At 37.4% G+C, this 18,334-nt stretch overlaps 1 protein-coding gene across 4 annotated transcripts in view; it reads right to left on the bottom strand.

The window, feature by feature from the left end:
* Positions 1–18,334, bottom strand: part of nav3 (neuron navigator 3) — a 587,869-nt gene that overhangs the window by 367,058 nt on the left and 202,477 nt on the right. The gene's annotated exons all lie outside the window — the stretch shown is intronic.

The raw sequence follows: 18,334 nt of genomic DNA, 5'->3' as shown, positions 1-18,334 counted from the left end.
AAATGGCAACTGATAGATGGCATATGTTCTGCATCTCAAAAACTAGAGCTTACGCAGGGGGGAGTAGTACTATTTTAGCAATCAGCAGGACAAATATACCCAGAAACAGGGCTAACATTTGAAGCAGTAAAATATGTGTTGGCCACTGTAAGTTGTCACCATTATTGAGAGCTAGTTTTTAACCAGAAAAAGCAAAGGCAGAAGGTTCCTGACAAGGCATCCAGTATATGTCTGTCAGCGGATAGGAAATATAAATCTATCCAGAGAAAGCTATTATAAAATATAAACTGAAACTATTTTTCACACCTCAGTAGCAGGCATGGGTCAAATTTATAGTCAGTCAATGGCTTGGAAGCTATGAGCCTTCTCTCAAGAAACTTACATTTGGAATAAGAAGGTCCTTCCCATTGCTTTTTTTTTTTTTTGGCCTTGAGAGTTAATAATTATTTTCACTTTCAATTCTGCTACAATCAGTCCTCCACATCTACAGATTCTGTCTGCACAGATTCAACCATCCACAGCTTCATTTTTTTAAAATTCAAAAAAGCTAACCTTGATTTTGGCATTCTAAATAACAGACACCAATTTACTATGTACAATTGTATATAATGGGACTTGAATATCTGCAGATACTGGTAACCACAGGAGTTCTTGGTGTTGTCGAAGGCCCCAGACCCCTCCAATAAAAGATATATATGAATTCAACCCAGTGATCTATAGTTTTCCCAAGGACTGAGCCTCTAATGAAATAGAAACGGCCTCCACCCCACACAAGTCATCTTGGTCACCCTTACTTTGTCTTCTGGCATAATGTGATGTCTGGGACAATAACTCCCATTGTGGACAGAGGCATCTACATAATCCTGTCAAATGGGCTCCCGGACATTCCTTTGTCCATCCCATTCCATTGCTGCATACCCAGCAGCAGGCATAGCCTCCAGAGATCCATCCCTCCCCCAGAATGCCTCAGGGCTTCCCGGCCCAACAGGGAGGGGATCCCCGGCTGCATCATTGGTGCTCCCAGGCAATCAGAGGAGAAGCCAGCTTGGTCTCACCTCTAAGCCAATTAGAGACCAAGGGGGTGGCAGCTGGCTTATCAGAGCCAGCCAATCAGGGAAGAGGAAGGGAAATTTCGACCATAGTAGTGAATGGAAATTTATGTCGGTTTTACAAGCATGCTTTACACTTTGTACTTTGGAGCATCCGTAGTGTACAAGTGTTCTTTTTGTGCAAATCGTATAAAGCCTCTGTTGTTTACCTTCATCCTGGTGAGTCTGTGATCGAGGTGACCACCCCCCCAGGACTTTGTAAAAGATAGTTCAAAAATCAAGACTTTATGTTCTATATTCCATATATTTATAGTAGAAGGTGATTGAGACTTTTTACTGGAGTTTACTGTGGTTTACTAAAACTCTCTGCACAAAAGGTGTTTGACCTTTTAGCCTGAGGCAAGAGATAACAACTTCATGAATTGTAAAATCATGCTGCTAAAACTCCACTTTTATGAATTTCCATGCTGGGTTCTCCAGATGTTATGAACTTCGTTCTTATCAAATATTTTCAATTGTTTATATCATTCATGATTCCCCTTTATGAAATGTAACTCACTTTTATGAATTCTCCCTTATTTCCATGAAATCTATCTATCTGCCTATATGTATTTGTACTCTTTGGAATCCCCGGAAAATATGTATTTTTCCCAGCCTGGGTTATATTCCAACTTTATTTTATTTTTCATTTTATTTCATATAATTGTCAAATCATGAAATCAAATAGGAAATATTTTGAACTCAACATGAACCCCAGAACCTATCCCATTTCCTATGACCCAGGCTTCCTTTCCCAAAAAAAAAAGGATAATCTGCCACCGCTAAATCCAATCAAATTCAAATTGCATGGACAATATAGGGCTTGAGTCACCGAATTCGGAGTGTTGACCTAAAGGAAATTCGCCCCAAGGCAAACATTGTCATAGCTCACCCAAAGAAATATCCAGGATACCTCAGGAAGGCGCCCTGCAGAGCCTGTCAATATGGCTCATCACCACCCATCTTTGCTTCCATCTCTGACACCCCAAGGCATATCTAAAATCTGTATACGTGACAGAAACCCGGACATCCTTGATTGCTGCCATTAATAAAATAGCACCCTTTAGAAATCAGTCTAGCAGGACTTAATCCTCTGGTTCCTGTCCCCGTCACCTCATTGTTTCGCTAACTCCCGCCTTCTCTCTCCTGATTGGCCCGAGTGGAGACGTAAGGCAGCTTCCTATTGGGCCAACGGAGCGAGGCGGGAAATGAAAGCCCACCTCGTTCAACCTTCTAGCCTATCAACGATCAGATGGGCAGGGAAGCAGGGCGGGAAATTCAAAGGGCTGTCAGACTGAAATTTTGTATAAATATGGCTTTATTTTGATTGTATGGGACTTCTAGTAAGTCGAATGATCGCTACTAGAGTCCTCTTCAGCTGAATTGCTCAATAAAGACTCCTTGGCGGATTTTCCTTCAACTTTGGCGGACCTTCTTCATTTCGGCTTCAGGTTGTATTGCGGCTCGTATTTTCCTTTTGGCTCCGCCAAGGTCCGTTCTCTCAGGACCGGATCTCTCCTTAAGGGCCCCGATCCCCTAAAACGCGGTCGACAACAAGTCTCTCAGTTCCTGATTTCTGATTCGCTCTCATCTGTGGTTAGTGAAGCTTGCCATGCATCCCTTGCTTTCCACAGGACATAGAAAGCCTCTAAATTTCGGCATCATAGGAACAAAACTTTAGCAAATGAGAAGGGCCCACTTATTTACACAAATGCTAAAAACGGAGATAAGAGTGTCAGAGAATGTGCAGTTTCATGTGCTGTTGTGAACTCATTAGTAAATCAACAGTTTCTCGGTCTTCGTTTTCCGAAAACAAAAATACTATTGAAATACCTCATTTACAAAAGTGAGGACAATGAGAAGGGTGAAGAAGAAAACAAAGCGAGGGTTGTAGTTTACTTAATTAAATGATAACAAGGGCACTTGTTTGTCAAGAACTGCTATATTGGCCCATTTAATAGCCAAAAGAGGGAGATGGCTGGATCATGCGTGCAAAGTGCTAACAGATGTCTTACCAAATAAAGCTTGAAACTGAAAGGCCCTAAGGATACAATTAAAAGAAACAACAGACAGAGGAAATAGGGATAACTATGCAATGTAAATTGCCACTGAGTGTTAGATGGAAAGCTGTCACTCTTAAGACTGAGTGGTGCTGCTATCTTACTATTCCACAGAAGTGTGAAAATGCAAAATACAAGACTTGAAAAAACACAGAGGAAATGCAATGTGCACACATATATAAGTGCTTCTTATATATAACATACATATAAAAATAGCATGACATGTTTTATTTGAGAGTGTATGCTGAGGTCCCTTGTGCATTCAGAGGAGGGAAACCTTCAGTGAGATATGCCCTTTGCAGCAGTAGGGCCATAAGAAAACAAGCAAGTATTTGCACTCTTATTTTGTCATTCAAAATAGTATTACTCTTTTACAGCATGAGGCATTTGAAGCATTTCAAAATAAAGATTTAATTAGCCAATAAATTGGCTGAAGAGATTTTAAATGATGAATCATACTATTTTCTGATTTTATTTCCATACACCAAAACTTGCATTCATAATTGACACAAGGCAGTTAATGGAACATAGACTAGAGTTGCTATGGAAACAGTAGATGTGCCCTATCACTTAAGAAGGAAAAAATACAGGAATACGTAATACATTCTAAGCAAATGGTGTTCTTACCGTTCATATAAGATGCTAATTATAGGAAACACAGTCTGTGACTCTTGTTACTTACTTTTCACAGCATAAAACCTAAAGAATATTGAGGACAAAACTTAGGTCAATAGTAGCTTTAATTGCAACAGCGGTACACTGTTGATTTCCTCATAGGAAGCTGATTCAGCGCCTAATGAAATGCTAACCCATTTACAAATTCTTCAAAACTCAATTTCATGGTAGCCTCAAACATCCGCAGTTATCATTTCACTCTAATTTGGGCCCAAAGTATTAGCAATGGCGAGTCTGAGCTTCAACGGACAATGAAGGAAACTTTCCTATAGTTACACAAAAATGCATGTCCTTGTGGAACAGTTATTTTTTCAGAACGAAAATGACTCTAAAAAGTATATTTGAAGTTCTTCAGCAGCTACTATTTTTGTCCTGCCCAAACACAGAACGCAGCCTAGTTATGCAGTTATTAATCCCGAAGATAATGTTCCCAATTTGCTTATCAGGAGTTCAAGGATAATAACTGAGACACCCAGCCAATTAATCTCAGGCTACTCGATCTATTCCTGACCCAACTTTAGAGTTCTGTTCTACAGCCATATGAAGATTTGCATGGCTCCATGCACTTCCATAATTCCTTTGACATATTAACATTTCCAATACTGTGTGGAAGTATAGATAAACACCGGATCAAAACCCCCAATTTCAAACAGAAACCATTGTTTACTTTCACAGTACTGGTTTTGCATAATTGCTTTATATACATCTCATCAATCAGAAAATGAAAGGCCTGAGCTTGATTCCTTTGGGCAATCTATAGTGAACAGTTTCTGTATTACAAAAGACAGCTGGAATTTAATGCATGATCACTGAGGAAAGAATTCTGCTATGTTTCTGATGAAACACACCAGCCAAATTGTGGCAATAGAAAGGAAGGTGAATACTAGGGCAAGGTTGTGAATACTCTTAGGGAAGATCTCTAAAAGGCTGTCCTTAAGGATCTTAAGATCAGCACAAGCAATTGCTTTTTGTATCAGAATACCAGCTGTAGGAAGTTGATGCTCTCTTGTTTTACTACTCAGATACTAAACTCCTAGAATTATTTCCCTTTCCAGATGTTCTGATTCTACTCACCAGATGGAGAGTAAGAAGGCAAGACTTCACTAAAATACAAAATGATTCAAAATCCATCTAAGAGCAATATCCTTATTGGCCAACTGAAATGCACAAAATGCGTCATACGAGCTTTTGAAGTATTTCTTTCTCTAAGGAGCAATCAATTTTAGCAATTTTCTTCCTGCTGTGAGAAAATGTTTGAAAACCATGCAGTTCTGGAAACTTGTTTGCCATATAGGACTAATTCTTGGCAAAACTCAGAGAATTCATTGAAAACGGGTTCTTTCCTTACAGGAAACAGCAGCTATATTATTTCCTGCACATAAAATTATATTTCCTGTGTAAAGAAATGTGTTTTTGATGCAAATCAACCAAATGAGTATATAGAAATATTACATTATGTTCACAAAATGCTGTGCTCTGTACAAGGTTTTATACAAAACAACTAATCAATCTAGTTTTCTTCTCATCGGGATTTCTCAACACCCAAAACCATGTTTTTGAACATTGTGTGAATATTTCTAACTATTCTTTTCATCCCTAGAGAAAGCTGAGTCATTTGTTGGTCCACCTTTTTATTGGTTTCCTCTTTCCTCATCTTGCAGCCCTCCATCCCTTGAGAAGAAGCTGAGTGAAGGTCTGAAGAAGACAACCTGTTCTGTGTAATTGGGATTGGTGAATATTTGGCCCCTAAGTCATGGGTGGAGCATATATTCTTTTAAGGGGATCTCTGCAGCAAACCTGGCTCTCTAACAAATTTCTAAATTGTATATATTCCAGAAAATACATTTCAGAGAAAAATACAATGCTATATCTGTCTCCTACAATAAAAATATAACACAGAGCAAATTATTATTTCTACACTGGAATGGTCAAGTCTTCCATATTGAAGTAATGATTTCTGGAACTCCTTAACAAAACAACTCACTGATCTCAACAGTACTTCGTCTGGAGCAACAGTCCTACCAGCTTGAAATTTGAAACATTTTACTAGTGAGCACATTTGTTGAGATATTATCCATGATAGTATGGATAGATGAATTAGTTTTATGCCTTTCTAAGATTAACATAAATCCATTATGAAATCTGAGATCAAAGAAAAATTAATATTGGAACCACAAGACATAGCTTTGTTCCTGAAATCTTATATTGTCAAGAAATTGTCTGTTTGCTTTGATAAGTTTTATCTGTTGCTCAGAATTAAAGTTTTCACAAAAAAATACCGAAATTAGGATGGATGTGAGACTCCTTGTGTCCAATGAAGTATAGCAAAAGGCATAAAAATCACTACAATTCCTAAAATCAGAGAACACCATATGGCAAAAGATTTATATGGTTGTCGTCATCATCATCCAATATTTTGAGAAGAAAATTTAAAAACTTATCTTTTTGTTATTTTATATAAGGGATGCAAACTCACTATGCCATTGTGTATAATGAAACTTGAGCAGACACAGATTTGGTATCCATGGCAGGGGGTTGGGGTTCTGGAACCAAACTACAGCTTGTTTTTCAAACTTCTGTACTATAAATGGCTTTATCTGGATTTTGTTTTGATTGTTGAGTCCTATAATATGACAATGGTTGGATTATTATTTTCATATCATCATCATCCAACTTTCCCAAAGAGATCCCTTATAACAGATGGATCTTCTCCAAACTAACCCAGTTAGAGAGAACTTCATCCACTACAATGATACTTTCTGCTTCTGGCAGAATCAGATGTCACAGTCTTCATGTGGTTAACATACTGTTTGTTACAGATTTTTCTCTCTCTGATGTGATTTCACTGGCTAATTAGCATAACACAAAAAATAGCAGTGCTCCACAGCCTTCCATCAATGGTTTTTGTTTGTTTGGAGTTTTATTGTCGATCTTGCTTTTTAGTTTGTTTCTCTCTCTTTTCTCTGAGCAAAGGTTGTTCTTGTGTTTGGAAGTTTGGCAGAAATATTGTTAATGTTACAGATGTTGAGACACTGCTATATTGATTGTCTTTGAATTCAGATCAAATGGTACTGCGCTATATAACTGAATTACTAGGCTTGATCAGATTTATTATTCTAATTTCAGTTTGCTTTTTCTTATTTATCATTCATTTGCCAGAAAACAGCTCTGTTTATAGAAATGCTGATGACTATGCTTCACTTGTGAAAATATGCATAGGCAGCCCACACTCTCTTCCTATAGATTTTATACTGTGTCCATAAACCTAACTGTATGGATTGTTAGAAGCTTAAGGAACTACAGCAGAAGAAAGCAGATTGTTCCCAACTTAAACAAACTTAAAACAGATGTTGTTGTTTTTGCAGGAAACCCAATTTTGATGTTTGACAAAGGACAGCAATAGAAAGATTGGGTGAGAAATCTTCATATAAGTTGCAGTTCTATGAAATCCAAAGGTGCTACTATCTTATCCATATGATGGTTACAATTATAATTATTCAGCCATTGTAGATACATATGAGGATGTCAAAATTTTAAATATTAGTGATCCTACTAAATATACATGGTTCAAATTTACACTGAGCCAGAACGTTTCATAAATGTTTGAGCCATCTGGTCACCATCATTTATGACTATACAACATTGTGAAAGTGAGCTTTAATGATATTATCGACTAGAATTACAACTGTATCCTTGGTTCACTTCTGATACAATAAATAAATAAATCAACTAAAATCAGAAATGTTTCTTTCACCTTGTTTGTGAAGATGAACAATTACTGTAATTTTCTCCCTAACTGAATGCACATCTGCAAAATAATCTGCAAAATACTCCATTTCAATACTTGAGGGAATTAATGCTTCACTGTAGGAAGGTAGGAAAGGGATTGGTAGGCCAGGGCTGTATATGGGAAAGGAGTCTATAGCATGCATGGTTGGGGTATTTGAAGTTTTCCACTTACATGGGGGCCCTGGATCCCCAAACCTTGTGAATTTGGGGAGACAACTGCATGTGAAAGACCTGTACAGTAACAGGAGATAATAAGAAAGCAAAAAATAAACCCCTCCCCTACTATTAGTAAAGGGCAACTTAAAGCAAAAGACATCCGTTCTATATAGAAGATCAACTCAACCAAAACAAACACTGATTTAGTTTTGTAAGAATTCTCTCTCCCCCCCTTTTTTTTTTTTTGAATCTGCATCCAAATCCAAGCTGATAAGTCTGTAATGTTCTCATAATTTTTGACTCCCAAAAGGTCTAGCTCTTCACAGTAATAACATGCAGGGAACTCAGCTAAAGTAACTTGTAAAAATATTTGCACTATTTCCTGTGCACAACAAATATTTACTTAATATATAAGGAAAACCTTATATTTCCACAAAACTTGAAATTAAGTAGTATGCTTCTTAATGGAATTGTCAAGGCACAAAATTATCATGTTCTGCTTAAGAGCTTTGCTGAAGCAAGTGGACGAATAGGCATTTGCATGTGCTCTGCAGAACTTTCCTTGTGCTGTTTTTATGAAACATATGCAACGATGTCCACCCTTTATATTAAAACTGACATGAGACTAAATGAATTAGGCTGAGCTAGTAGAGATTTGGGGCTCTATGGCTTTATACTGTAGTGTATTTTTAAAAGGCAGAAATGCAGTATACCAGGAAAAAATTGTTGGTGCAGTATATCTTTTATTCCGATAAATGTGTGCTTTCAGAAATAGCGCTTCCTAAAATACAATACAATACAACTACTATTCCATCTGTAGGCTTCATTATTCTGCTTAATGTTTTGGGTGTCCTAAGAAATGCTTCGTGTCAGAGGGAGGCAATGACAACCCTCTTCTGGACAGATCTTGCCAAGAAAACCTTGTGATAGGCTTGCCTTAAGGACATAATAGTTGGAACCTACTTGAAAGAATGCAACACCAACGAAAATGGGCCAAATGATGGACTGGTTTGGTTACAGAGCTGGGGAGCATAGCTTGATATAGTGACATGTGATAGTTCTCATAGATCATTCCTTATCTAAATAAATGGGGTGTGCACATCATATTTTCTTAATGAAGCATGGTCAAAATATGCCTGATTGTCTTCCTTGCTCTGTGTTCCTTGCTCTGCCAGATCAACATGACAGAATTACATTTGTATGCTGTTTTTCCTCATAATTGTCATTAAACAGGTTCCCTTATTAGTTACTACTATGTTCAGTTTTCCCCTGATCAAATGACAGTGATGAGAAAAGAGAACACAGAAATAATTACTACCTTCCTGGCTAGTTTGCTGAGATATTAAAGGCATCTATTCCTTGAACAGCCCACAGACAATTAATGCAATAGATCATATGTGACCGAAACTGACAAGACACACTATCCAAAGGCTCAGTGAAACATCTTTAGAACAGATACTGCCACCTTGGAATTTTGAAAATGATGGGGAGAAAGCATCCAGGTTACAATACATCATAATCATATTACCCTTTTAAAATTAATTTCTTGTTCTTTCTTTAGCAAGATTAAAGAAAGTCTGAAGAAAGATGATATATTGAAATTCATATGTGACTTTTTTAGTTTGTGCTAACACATTTATGGAAATAATTCCCAAACCTGCAGACAGGGGAAAACACTATATGGAAGATTATTTATCTTGTTCAACACTAAAACCAGGAAAATGTATAGTTTTGGGAATTAAAATGCTTAACATTTATCTTATCATTAATTTAGTATGAGAATTTCAGCTTGTATTACACCACCCTGCGGCTCCGTTTATTCATTTGCTTACTGCTAAAATGTGTATCAGGTATATATGTGAAACATCAATGTATTCTGTATGTAGACTGGGGTCCCAACTCCAAAAGGTCTCCTTATATACATATATGCAAAGAAAGAAACGCCACAATCTAGAAAAAAATCCAAAATATTCCTGGTTGAAATGTGGCGTTAGGGGTTGTGCAATAGCTATTAGAATGTGGATGGATGGGTGCTTTGTTTTGTAACTATACATATATAATGTGATTGGGGATGGCATTTAATTTCATTATACAATGTATTCTATTCCATTTTGGATAAGCGATAATCGACCTGTATTGTGAATATGTAGTTAAACTGAAAGATCTGGGGAAAGCATGAAATGCATTCTTTAACATATGTGCCTTCATTTAAGATCTCAAATACATCTAGAGCTGAGATAGGTTCTAATTAATTTAATTGACTTTACTAAGATATGTTTCAATTAACTCAATTGGACTCACTTGTACATGATCACACAGTAAATGGGTGAGATTGCATAAGGCACATGCTTTCTCAACTGCCCTTTTCTTCTAGTGACCAAAACTTGTGAGAAACAGGAGGTAGCAATTCAAAGATCGGATCAATGAGGCTGCCCTGGCACCCAGTATGCTAAATAGTTACATTCCTAAGAAAGATTTCTGTCCTAAATTCGCTGTTCTGAACTCAGAGCCAAACAAAAATGAGATGTATACAAAGGAATCACATACACAGATAGACACAGAAAACAGTGTGTGCAAGAGCAACCTCTTTGTTTTTTAGATTTATATTTGCATTTGCATATCTCCAAGATTGCAAAAACCCAGCAATAAAGTCATTTAAGAATATCAATAGATATGTCAACAGCTTATAGAGCAGAACAAACATTCATCTTCCCAAACAATTTATAAGTCAGTAGAAGAAAAGAAATTAGATACAAAAATGAAATCTGCTTTTGTAAGAAAATAGATTTGTGTTGATCTGCACAAAAGGAGTTTGTAAGGAAAAGACAATTTCCCAAGAATGGCATGGCAGAAATGTTTCCCAAGACAAATTGGATTTAGGGAGTCTTTAAGCCAAGGAGTTTATTGGTTTCCACTGTTTCATTTGGCTGTTAATTTTTCTTTATGATATTCCTTTTTTGTTCCAGGTCAAAGAAGCAACTTCTCTTAAAGAGATTTTGGACACAGGGTTCCTATGAGCTTTTCACTCAGGTGAGTGCGAATAAGCATCTCCACATATTGCTGGGCACAATCACTACCTGAAAGTGTCTTTACAACAAATAATTATGGGGGCATAATTATTTGTTGTAAAGACACTTTTCACATCCCTTTTCAAATTGTGTGGTTGTGTTTACCATTTATAGTAAGGTGATTTATCATAGGGTTTTCTGGCAAGATTTCCTCAGAGGGAGTTGCTATTGCCTTCTTCCAAGGCTTGGGTAATGTGACTTATCAAAGATCAACCAGTGAGTTTCCAGGAGATTTGAGCCATGGTCTTCCATGGTAAACTGGCTGGGATTTCTCAGAGCTATAAGCCAAAACACCTGGGGACCCACAGGTTGAGAACCACTGCCCTAACTAGTTTTTTTTTTTTTAAAGGAAGAAAATTGCAGGGAGCAGCAAGAATCCACATATGCCATGCCTACCTCATTCTGCTCTGTTTTATCACATTTGCAACTTGAAAGATGTTGTACACAATATTATCCCAGATGTAATTTTCACAGTTGTTTCACACATTGCTCTTACTTCTGTGTTTAACCATATATCTGACTGGCGTTTACCACATTATGTACCACCACAAGTACAGTTCTGGGCAGGATACCAACCAATATAAATAAATGGGTGCTTTAAAAACATGGATTGGTAGCTGCATAACAGTCTCTGTGAATTAAATGAAATCAGTGTTAACAAAACAAGGTGAGAACAAGGTGAGAAGCAATTGTATATTTCCAGACTATTTATAAATAAAACAAAATAAAAGTGTAGTGATATGAAGGAAATTAGCACAAAGCAAGATTCAGGGCCTTTGTGTTAGAACCATGGCATGCTATAAGAGTATCTAATCAAAACTGGCTGCCAGTACAGTCAAGAGGCGGTTATATGCTCCCCAGGCAGACCACAATGGCCCACATCTAGTCTGGGATGTGCCAGTGATTGGATGGTTGCAGAGAGGCCATTCAGGGTACAGGGTTCCATGAGCGGAAGCTATACTACCTGGAACTAATGACGATGGCCTTCTTCTCCTCCATCCTTTCCATAGATAGCAGATATGGGCTCCTGGTCAATCTGGAACCTGGGCTTTTTATCCACTCTCTGTATTTAATAGAATCAATGCAGTTTCACTGTAAATACCATGGTTCAATGGAATCCTGGGATTTGTACTTTGGAGAGTCACTGCACTCTTTGGCAGAGAAGGCTAAAGACCCTGCAAAACTACACCTCCTATTTTTCCATAGCATTGAGTGGTGGCAAACTGCATTAATTTTACAGTGTCAATCAGGAATCCTCAAGCTGCAGGTCTTCAGCTGTTTGGGCCTCTAATTCCCAGAAGCCCTAGACAGCTTGTTCAATAGTCAGGAGTTCTGAAAGTTGGAGGCCCAAACAGCTGGTGGGCTGCAGTTTGAGAATGCCTGGTGTAGATGCACTGATAACCTCTTTCTGGAAAATCCCATAGTTGGATAAGTACAGGATGCAGAATTAGGTGAGCTCTTACTCTGACTCACCAAAGCTCTACCAAGAACAGTACTAAAAAGCTATTTGTTACATACCAATGGTATATAGTATTGAGACCTGAAGAATTTTGAAGTATTTCATAAATACCGTAATACAGCTAACAAATACTTTTGATGAAGATGCAAAAAGAGACCTAACATCTAAGCAGAACTTGGAAAAGTTAGTCTGATATGTGGGACATGTTTGTAATACAAACAAACATTCTTTAACTATAGATATAACAATGATTCAATAATATAGAGGAATAGATTCCAAGTTTTATAGTTCCAAATATAGGAACATCTTTTTTGGAGTTAGAAGATACAAGTATGCATTTAAGCTAGTACAGAATTAATAAATAAGTTAAATTGTGTAGCCAGTCAACAATATATAAGATCAACTCATCCCATATCTTTCTAATGATATTTTCTGAATTCTGAGCTCTTTTGGTACATTCCCCCATGCCACCACAAAGACTACTTGCTTTGCAGTTGCAGGGATTATTCTACAGTGCTGTCAATGCTCTTTTTCTTCTCAAACCCTTAATCTCTAGGTCTGCAGGAACAGTTTTTCTTCAATTTATGAAGCAAAGCAATGTAATTTACAGATTCAAAACTGCCCTGGAAGTTAAGGAGCTTTCAAAAGTATGTCTTAGATAACTAATCTATAATACAGGATTCATGCCCCCCCTTTTTTTACAGCTTGACCTGTGAATCCTCTACTGTCAGCACTAAAAAACCAAAGTCATTTTATGTAGATTCAAATAGTTGTAGGAAAAGCTCTTCTTTCTTACATAGAAAAAAAATCAGATTTACCAATTAGTAAAACCTCTAATTTGATTTAAGCAGTTCTTGATTGTCTCTAAAAGAGAGATGTGTTGAATATTTTTTCAACCCATTATACGCAATTCTGTTTATAAAAACATAAGGGCATATTGTTCTGGGTCAAACCAGGTTAGCCCAGTACTCCCACACAGAATGTAAAATTCCCAGCAAGGGGGGGGGGGGGAATCAGAAAAATTGTGATGGAAGGTTTTGGTCTAAAACCAATAACAGACAGAATAACAGTGAGAAAATTGAGATTTCCTTCAGAAAAGATATGCTGCTTCAAGTCAATCAAGAGACAGATCACAGAATAGAAATTTAGCCTAAGCAGGTGGGGTGACATTCCTTTGGAAACTTCAGGTTCACCTCTAAAGTTTTCTCCCTGATACCACCTTGACCCGGGTTTCAATGATGTCGAGGTATGCATTTGCATATTTAAAGCTAGTTGCATACATTTTTGGAAATACCTGATCCAGCAGCAAAGACAAATGACTTAAAAACAACCCATTGATAACTTGGTATACATTCTACCCCCAGAATATTCTACTATAATATGCTCTACATGGCGCTGCCTTTGTGTGATGACTCATGGGCCTTGTAGTCCTGTTCCTAGTACTTTTGTGACAGACGAAGAGGAAAACATGGGATTTTCGCCGGCTCAGCCAGAGCCGGAGCCTCTTCACCTGCAGGATGTTGATATTTGCCCACAAGAATCCAGCCAAACAGGCCTTGGACAGAACTCCCCCCCGTTCTCCCGGAGGGACAATTATTCTAAAGATAGGGGAGTCAGAGAGGCTAATCGCAGAAGCCTGAGAATCGCTGCCAAACAAATGGCTGATTAGGTCTGCTTCCCTTGGGAAATTCTAAGGAGTCATGCATCTGGACAGAGTTGGGTTTCGCTTCTCGTTCTCTAGGGAAAGAGTTCTGTTGGCGGGAAAACGAGACCCATATAGGTGCTTGGCGCCAGGGATACTTTGCGGAGTCAATTGATCAGCTTGAGGAGAGAGATCGTGTGTGGACTTCGTAATCCCAGTTCCTTGCTTCCCGGATGAAGTTTCAAGCCTTGCCTTGTCTCATGTTTTTACCACGGACTATGTTTCATGCTTCATGTTCATCTTGCCTCCAGTCAAGGATCTAGTCGAGAATCAAGTTTATTCCAGCCTTGTTGTCAAGCTTCATTGGACTTTAAAGACTCTGTTATTTCCCCACACTATTGCTTGACAAAGTGTGTGTTTCGGTCAAGTGGATTAAAACTTTGAACTCTAATATCTTATATTGGACAATACATTTCTGGACTATATTTGACCTTATCTGAAAGGTCTGCTTCTGAACTATATTCTTCACTTGTTTTTATTGATTTTATATATATATTTTTAATAAAGATATTAGATAGGTTCTGGCCTCTGTGTAAGGTTATTGGTGCTCTGCAGCCTGGGTCCTGACACTTTGGAAACTATTCAGAAACTTCTGTTGGTCCAAAATATTGTGGTGTATTTATCAAATTAACCTGCAATGCTGCTAAATCTAGATTATTTCTGAACAAGTTAAAATATGGGTCAAATATAGCTCTTGAAGGATTCAATTCTTGAATCCTTCCCTTGCAAAAACAATCCATTTACTCCCTGTTTCATGTTTTTTTAACCCATTGATTAGCCATAAGAAGTCTCAAAGTCCAAGTAAATGGTTCATAAGAAATCTCAAGGTCCAAGTCAATGGTTCTAGTAGATCAACCTAAGCTGATCATCCCTCATTATTGTCTATAGTGGTTGTGGCTGATGAAAGCTTCAGGCCTAAAACACCAAAAGAGCTAAGTGCTCTCCACTGCTGTTCCAAACACAGGAATAAAATAAATAGAAGAAAGGAATTTTTTTAATTAAATATTTTATATAATTCTCAATTTAATATTTAATATTATTTTATTATATCTTTGTACACCAGTACACAATAGTTTGCATATTAATTGCTTATAGGATTGCAGACATGAAATATTTTACTCACACATCTTGTCCTTTAGCATTACATAGAACAAAGTATGCAGTATTAAAATAATCTGACAAACTACTAAACTCCATTTCCCAAATTGTGAATGTTGGTGCTCCATCTTTAACAATAATTTATCAATCCAAATATAAAGAGAAAAGAATGAAATTATTTTTCACATGTGATACACTTCTAATACCTATAATATATGAATCAACGTTCCTTTGCAATTGCCTCTGAATACACCACCCTGGTGAATTTCCTCTCCCAGAGAGGCCTTCCATTATATCTTCTGGAAATAACAATAAAACATCAATCCATCAAAACCACTGAGCTCCCATAAAATAAATTATCTGAACACTTACTTTGGAAGAGAAATCACTGATGGTAACAATCTTAATGCAGGAAAGGATGGACATTTACGTCTACAGAGAAAGGTTTTTATTTGTTTTCTTTGTTGCCCATAAACTGACAGGAAACAATATTTACTTTCTGCAGCAATCTGCATTAAAGCCATTACTTTAAAAAACAGGCTCATTAGAAAGAAATATAAGTCATTTAACTACACTTAAATCTTTTCTTGAAGCTGAACTTCCTCTTCCCAGCATTCCAAGACAAATTATCTCCTAATTAATGGCTACATGGTCAGCTTTGGATAAGAAAAATATTGAGTTCCCAATACAGAACATATGAAGTAATATTTATCAGCCACATGTGGCTACGTCAGCTTTGTTTTGTGATCGGTCATGGAAAACATGGCAATAAGGAACTGAAGAACTAGCTCAGTAACCCAAGAGTGCTTTGGGAATGCATTTATCCAATAGCAACAATTCATACTTTGCTGCTGTTGGGAAAGGAGCTTTTTGTTAGTTCATTGCAGGACAACAGAGTTATATAGCACCTTTATCTCAAAAAAAAAAACAACACTATCTGTTTAGTTTTGAAGATGCAATCAACTCTTTTCTGTTTTGCTGCTGTTCTTGTTGTAATGTATTATTTATTGAAAGTGTGGCTAACCATGTAAAATGGCAAAATGACTGAAGAAGCTGTCTGCAAAGGAAATTTTTAATATAACAAGGATCTGGTGTTGTAGAGCACATGAGCTTCTTTTTATGTAGACCAGACAATGTGAAGAGCTGGGAAAGTCCATAACATGGATCAATAAAAATAGAATGTAAAACCTTCATGTTTCATTTTTAAGGAAAAATAGATGACAATATCCCCATAATTAGTCTGTATAACTAAATTGCCCTGCTCCTCATAATTATTACTATCCCAATGTCACACCATTAGTGATACGATCTCAAAAGTACTCTTTCATTGCATTTGGAGTGTGGACGGGGAGATTTTCCAAAAATAGTACTAGCTACTTCACAGTTATATCTCAAGCTGTCCGCTTTTAAAATACACACACATATTTTGCTGCTGCTGGGAAAGGAGCTTTTCATATATGTATCAAAGTCTCATATGTTTTTATTTTAAAGTGTGCATCTATACTGTAGAATGAATACAGTTTGACACCACTCTAACTGTGATGGCTCCACACTATGGAATCATGGGAGATGCCAAAAATACTACAAAGTTCTCTGCCAAAGAATGTGACAACCTTCAGCATTCCATGGCATTGATCAATAGCAGTTAAAGTGTGTCAAACTGCATCAGTTCAACTGTGAAGATGCACCCAAATAAAGTTTCTGACAGAATTCTCAGTATAATCTCTCCCTTACCAGAGTTTCAAAAAAACCCTTTAAGTTTCACACCCTCCTCCATCTGTGACAATTTGGTAAAAAGAGTCCTGGTTGACCATCTGTGATTCCACTTTTTTGCCTCTTTTTAAATATCCCAGTCGACTCTTCCCCTTTCTCCTCAGCTTATTTCAGTTTCTGGAAACTGAATTAAAAAGTGCAAAGGTTTTTGCACTCAGTGTGGGGAGAAAAGAGTGGCCAGAATCTTTCCCTTATCAGTAGGACTAGGTAAAAGCAAACTTCTACAACCTTTCATATCTTTCCCTTCCTCATTAATGACATTTGCCATTTTGGTCACATTGTGATGTTGCTTGGCTACGCACATCCCAGTTTTCAAGCATGAAATGTTGTGGGATGTAAAGTTTCATTTGAAGTTTTAGTGCTGTGAATAAACCAATGGAAGATGCATCCGTATCTTTTTAAAAATGTGAACCTATATGATAAGTTCACTCTATTTTGTCTTCCCATATGATGAATTCTAATGCAAGTAAAACAGTTTTGAATGTTATGCCAATCTAAATTTGTGCTAGTCTCAACAGATGCTTTGTTGAATAAAATAAGATCCAGACCGTGATTACATGAAACCATTGATATGATCAACTGCAATTCTATGAAAACCTTTGGGGGACCTAGCAAATTCCTAGGGAGATCATTTCCCCCTAGGAACTTGCAAGTGAAAGTACAGGTGTCCTGCTCACTTCAAAGGATCAGTCTGAACGCAGATCAGAGATGGCTGCTCTCAAATCCAATTTTTATTGAAGAACACATGACTTTGGAAAAGTCAGGAATGACCCAATGTTTACATACAACTATTTTTATAACTTTTGATGCTACGTAACACCACACGTAAATATCATCATCAAGTCCCACCCCCAATATCACATTACTACCATTTTCACACACTAAACCAATTATAATTGTTTATACTTTCGGCCCCAAGTTCCCAGGCATATTCTATCTTCTTCTGCCAGGTGCTCCTGGGATTGTTTATGTTATGACTCCCAGTTACAGGGCTGATTTACCAAAGCCCTGTAACTGGGTTCCATGACATGGTGCCCTCCTTTTCTTCGTCCTCCTCTTCGGTTCTTCTTTCATCACAAGCCTGAAACAAAACAATAATTCTATGTGTCCATTTTGTCCAAAGTACCCATATATTTTTTCAGTAAGCTACGATGGAATACAGGGTGTATTTTCCCTAAACTTTTTGGCAATGCCAACTGGAAAGTCACCTCGTTGATAACACCCTGTATTCTAAATGGTCCAATATATTTAGGGCCCAATTTTTTCGAAGGTAGCCCCAGTTTGATGTTTTGGGTACTTAGCCACACTAAATCTCCTTTCTCCAATTTATCACCTTCCACCCTCTTTCTGTCTGCGAATACTTTATACTTTTTATGTGCTTCTTTTAAGGATGCAGTCACTTGACTCCAGCATTCCATCATTTGCGCTTTCCATTTCCCTGCCTCTGTTCCCTCATTCTCTGTCCA

Source organism: Anolis carolinensis, chromosome 5 (assembly GCF_035594765.1).
Source record: "Anolis carolinensis isolate JA03-04 chromosome 5, rAnoCar3.1.pri, whole genome shotgun sequence".
NCBI lineage: Eukaryota > Metazoa > Chordata > Lepidosauria > Squamata > Dactyloidae > Anolis > Anolis carolinensis.
The sequence above is the reverse complement of the archived record's forward strand: the minus strand, read 5'-3'. Positions and strand labels throughout refer to the sequence as shown.